The sequence below is a fragment of the Hippocampus zosterae genome, chromosome 13, assembly GCF_025434085.1.
Source record: "Hippocampus zosterae strain Florida chromosome 13, ASM2543408v3, whole genome shotgun sequence".
Taxonomy (NCBI): domain Eukaryota; kingdom Metazoa; phylum Chordata; class Actinopteri; order Syngnathiformes; family Syngnathidae; genus Hippocampus; species Hippocampus zosterae.
In genome coordinates, this window is record NC_067463.1 from 8,953,742 (window position 1) to 8,959,741 (window position 6,000).

Sequence of the window (6,000 nt, forward strand, 5' to 3'; positions counted from 1 at the left end):
TTTAACACACATTATCGGCTCCGTATTTGACAATGACCCAAGCCGAAATAGTCCAGTTGCGTGAACAAAAGTACAAAAGGCGCTCTCCTCCACCTTACGCAGTCTTATAGATGAAATAAAACAGATCGCGGGAAGGTGTGCTGAATTATAAGTTGCGCTCATTTCATCTCCCCCGCGGTAAATCAGGTGATGATTTTCCTCTTTATCTTCACAGATGATAAGAAGAGATGAGGAGAGGCGAGGAGAAGTCGCGAGGAAGAGGAGGAGAGTCGAAGGGCAAGTTCAATTGAGGTGAGGATAAATGGTAAAGCTGACATCCGGGTCAAGTGCTGATCTGGCATTCCCATTTGAGAACGAGAATATGCTCACATGAAGAGCCTGACAGAGTCTGCGCGTCTTCACATCTGGATATGTAGACCCGGATCGTCACAATTTCATTTGGAAAGTTCATTGTTGGAAGGTCTCAACAATTCGACAAATTCAATCAGTTGGTTGATGGAGCAACTGCAGTTCCAAACTGTGGCATAAGCAGCAGAGGCATTTTTAGCGCCGAAGCACCCCTAACACAAATCCAACATTTATTTACTCTCTCCTTTTTGAACAAGCTAGAAATGTGTTCAAACCAGACAGTATACTTGGTAGAAGCAACAATTTCTGCTCCGTTTAATCATAGGTCACCGTTTATGTCGTTTGGTAGACTTTTTTTTTTTTTCATCACGGTGGCTCATTTTTCATCGTTTCTAATCCCTCGCACTCCTCCGTCGTTGCGACTGATCCGTTCAATGCAAGTTGGTTTTTGTGGTTTCTCGTCCCTTGCTCTCGATGATTGTTTTCTCACTCATGCATTCAATGAAACTCGTTTAGTTTTCTTGCAGTTTTTCAATTGCAGATCTCATCCTTTGCCATTTTTGTGTTCAATTCAGCTTTTTTAGTTTTTTTTTGTTTTGCAGTTTCTTATTTTCTCCATTGTTATTATTCTGAAAGATGTATTCTGTGCACTTCACTCTTCTCACTTTCCTGTCCGTTGTTCCTCCTCTATTGTTCTTCTTCTGACTGATGCATTCGGTGCAACTTGCTTATCACAGCACTCCTTGGTCATTCGTGTAGCTATTTCAAAGCAGAAAACCGTCGGCCCGAAATTGAAGGCAAGTAGATTTGCGCTCAGCTGGCGATGGTTCAATCATGAGAAAATCCAGATGATGTCTTGACACGTACATTTTCAGATTTTGAGGCACAAGAGGGAATCTATCGACCCCGCGCACACTGGCACGCTACAAATAAACCGTTTTAAAATCATGGTGGTCGACGTAAAACCTTATGTTTGTCGTTTCAGTTAGAAGGGAGAGGAGAGGGGCCGGGGGGGGGGGGGGGTCAATCCACGATGAAGCGAGTATCTCACTGACCGACCACATCGCCATGCTCGGTTCATTGCTGTCATTCCTTACATCTTTTGACATTTTCAATTACGTCTTTCGCACATCGATAGGCACTTGTCCCCCCCCCCCCCCCCAACACTCTCCTCCTCCTCCTCCTCTGCTTTTCTAATACTCTACCCCTCCCCCTTACTTCCATTTATTTTTTTAAGTGGCTCCCGCCCTCCTTTCTTTGCTAGAGTGGCCTTTTTCATAAATGGGGGGTCAGATAGCCCAGAGATCCCATTACTGCCCCACACCCAAGAAAGAGGACGGCAGGGTGAGGGAAGGAAAGGCCAGTCAAGGAGCGAGGCGAGGATGCTGTCAGATCTGTCAGGGACTCCCGCTCGATTTACCCGCTAGTTTTGAGAGGAGGTGTCAACAGACTTTGAGGAGAGGTCAAATCCTCCGTGGTACCCAAAATGAGAAAATAGGGATAATTGAAAGTGATTGGTGTGCTGTTCTGTGCTGTGATTTTGATCATCCATCCATCAATCCAATTCCCAAACGCAACATGACTTCTAAGACGGCACCGCCGCCGCCTATCTGATGTCACTGTGCAACAACGTGCTTATCGGAAGATCGTGCTTTGAGCAAATGCTAATCTCGGCGGGATATATTTCCGCTTTAGATTTATAAGTACAAGCTTTGCACCTGCCGTTGAATTTCTCTCGGTGACAATGTTTCAGAGAGTGTAGTCTGGCAGCAAGATTCCGCTCGTCACTTGATCGTGGACCTTCGCCCAGCCTCGCTGATCAGGTCATGGGCGAGAAACTTAGTTTGGGGGCTTTTATCATGTAAATTAGCACCCCGGTTATGTGAGAGTGAGGCAAAATGCCGAAAGGCTCGCTCACTCGTTCTCAGAAACATGTGCGGGGCAGATTTCCTCTTTCACTTCATACTTCTTGGTTTAGCAGGCACTCCAGAAAAAGAATATGCATATATTGATCAGCTGATGCACGAATTGATCATCACGGTTTTCCCCTCGTCAGGCGGCCGCGATGTCATGATCAGGTTGAACGACTTCAGCATAATCACCACCATTATGAAGCAAGCGCTCGACTCTCAAGTGCCCTTCATCATCCTCATCAGAGCGCGGCATTCTCCTCCTTCGCACCTCTCCTTCTTCACAAAGTCAGCCAGACGTTACGGCGCCAAATCACACGGCAACAAAGCTTTGTTTGGTGATCACCACCGCATGCCTGGTGGAACAGCCGCCACTTTTGCGCTGGCATTCCCGGATCGTGCGGGCAGTTTCATCTGGGTGGCAGTCAAGGAGGCGCAAGGCCAAATTGCTATTTTTTATTTTTATTTTTTTTGTTCCAGGATGATCTTGAAAGCCTCTGTTGTCCACTCTGTCTGCTGTTCACTCTCACCTTTGACCCCGTGCAAGGGGTTCCTCCTTTTGGCAAGGAATAGTGAGCGGTCAACGGTGAAAAGCTGAACAAGAGACATGAGACATGGGGAGTAGTTGCGGTCAAGGATTGATTAATGAGCTTTTAATTTAATCAGCGATTCCCATCTCGCCAAGGCCTCTGCTCCTGGCTCTGTAGCAGCTTATTATTTTTTAACAAGTCTGTGATTCCACCCCACACCCCCTTCTTTTTTTTTCCTTGGCTACTCTCCCCATCTCAGTCTGTTCCAGGTTCACAGCCAGCTTTTATCTGTGCCAGTGATTAATGGCGATTTAATTCCGATGCGGGATGCCTAATCTTGCCTCACCTACACAATACTGGCCTCTCTAAATAGAATTCCTCAGGACAGGGAAGGTATTGTGAAGAAAGCGGTTACAATGAAGAATCCCCTGAGATGACAAAGGAGATAATTATATATTAAGATCAGAGAAGTGGTGCAAAATTCAGAAGAAAACCAGTACAACTGCTCTAATCCTCTTGGATTTTGCCAATGGAATTATTTTTCATTCCTCCGTGACATCATCACGGAGCCGGAGTGCAAACCGAATCAAATCGGTCCACTTTGAAATCGAATCGTCTTTGATTCATATCTCACCCCATATATCGGGATACGTACCAATTGTTTTTTCTCGACGACTAGTCGTCACGGTCTTACATTCGTGATCTTGTGTGAAGAATTAGTGACGTACCGATGAGCAATGAGGAGTCAAGACATCTCAATGAACAGTAAACTCCTACATTAAGTCCCTTCTCAATGCTTAGGTCCCATTTTTACGAGCATAAAAGATGCGGAAGAAATGAACGTACCTTTCCAGGACAATGCCAGATGAAAAAAAAAAAGCTGGCATTAGAAAGGCACAGAGTGGGAATGGGATGAAAGGAGCTCTTTAATTCTGTCTGATTGCTAAGTGGCTCAGTCTATTATCTTTACACTGTGAAGAGCTGAACACCATAAAGGTAAAATGCGACTCATCCATCCCGACTGGTTATCGCTTTAAATGCCTTATGTGAGCTGCAGCTCCTATGCCGCCGCCCCCAAACCCCCAACACCACCTTTCATCCATCTCCATACAGAGCGACGCCGTGTCTATTGAACATAGCACCTTCGCGAAGTGCTTTTAGATTGTTCACACGCAGGATCTGTTTTTATATTTATCTTTATCTTTTAAACTATCCGCGAGACATCTGCGTGCATCTCTGTGTTTAAAGTTTTGTATTTATTTATTTATTTATTTATTTATTTTGCATGGATGTCATTCTGCATCCGCAGTCCCTTTGTCAGGTCATTTCTCATGTGGTATTCACTCAATCTGAGACAAGAGGAGGAGTACGAAGGTCCTCCCTGCTATATCCCCTTGCCCGACTCCAAGAGGTATTGCCTCTCTTATTGCTACTGAAGAGCCCCATCAGTGCTGGGCGCACTGATTTATGTCCCTGATCCCCTTCCACCTCAGGCTCCTTTCCATTAGTCTATACAATTTTGTCCCCATTGTTCAGCTCCTGACGTTATCAGCCCTGCGCAGGCCTGTCGGCGGGACTTGTCCCTCGCACAATCGCACCACAAGCTTTGGCGGCGGGAGGGGGGGGGGGGGGTGAAGGTTGATAAGGGGAAGAGATGGAAGGGGTGGGTTAGGACGAGCGCAGATGAAGAGAAGGCGAGAGAGGTATGAGGTAGAGGAGGGAGACGGTGGGAGGAGGAAGGTGAGCTGCGGGGCAGCATGTCGGCACAGATTGGAGATGTCCATCGACGCTTTTGGTTTTATTGCTTTGGAAAAGGGCAGCGAGGGTGAAGAATGACGTTTGCGGGGTCGACGCTAATGGTGATTGGAGGAGATGCTATTTGCTTGCATGGACTTTTCACTTATTGTGTGTCCATTACCATCTCGCTTTTATTGCTTCAGAATGGCCGGGCTGTTCGGCGAGGTGTTTGTCGAGATCAAGCTTGCCACTGAAGCTCCTCATTGTTTCTTTATTACCTTGACGGAAGGGAAGCTTGAAGCGTAAATAGCCAGATCCTCCACTGGAAATAAAGATCAAGGGAATTGCAGGCTGATCAGCGCAGGTTGCAGGGTGATACAAAAATGACCATCCAGCAGACAAATATATTTAGGATTGTTCGACTCTGGTGAGCTATGAAGCATCCCGAGTGCCAGCCAGGAAGGAATTATGTTAAAACAGAGCATTTTGAGAGCAAAATAAATGCATTATTAGCTCAAAACGAACACAGAAATTCTCAAACTGGGGTCTTGAGAACACGACAGGGTTCAGCAACAAACCAGATTGAATGCGTTGCATCAATTTAAAAAAAACATGCTAAACCGATTACCGTACTGTACTCCATAGCTGAGATTTGGGCAAATTAAAATCCCTTATGTTTCTGCGTGAATAAATTAGTTTTTGGGGTTTGTTATTGTTGGTATTTTTGGGGGGGTTTCTTTTGCAAAAGGCACATTATTAACAGTCACATTTTATAATCCCATTTTGAGAAGATAAAGATGTGATTTTCAGGATAAGACATTAATTTTGAGAATAAATTTGCTTGGAAAAAAAAACGTTTGAAAACTTTGACTTTAATATATTTTGTCATGTGATTATCCAGGAAAAATGCAACTTTCTTGCCAGATTATAAATTTCCAGTGCAACGAAATACACCTTTGCTCTCCTCAAGAACAATGACGCTTTTCTTTTTCTTGAAAAATGTAACACCTTCTTTTTATCAATAAAAAATTTAAATTGTATCACACCGACAGCTCGGCTTTGCACCCAAACTCTCAATTCACTATACGTGTTGACAGTTAAGAATGAAGTCATTGCACTCTTCTACCCGCCCCACACCCAAAACAAACACAAAAATTCCAATTTTCATAAGAGTAAATGCTCGATGGAGAGCAGTTATAAAGCGCTTTATCAAGACTTTACATTCACAAAGGTATTCAACCGGAAAGTACAGATTTTGATGCACCACCCAACATCCTCTGAACGCTGGTTGCTGCTCCTTTAAACTCTGGAAAGGTTGTTCTCTTTTGTTTTAAATAGCTTACTTTAACCAGGATCCCATTCGGCATTGTGGCCAATGATAGAATAAATAACTAACACTCATTGTTGACCAGCTACATCCTATAGCTATAGCTATAGTTATAGCTACCTATAGCTATAGCTTCTTAACTGTCGAC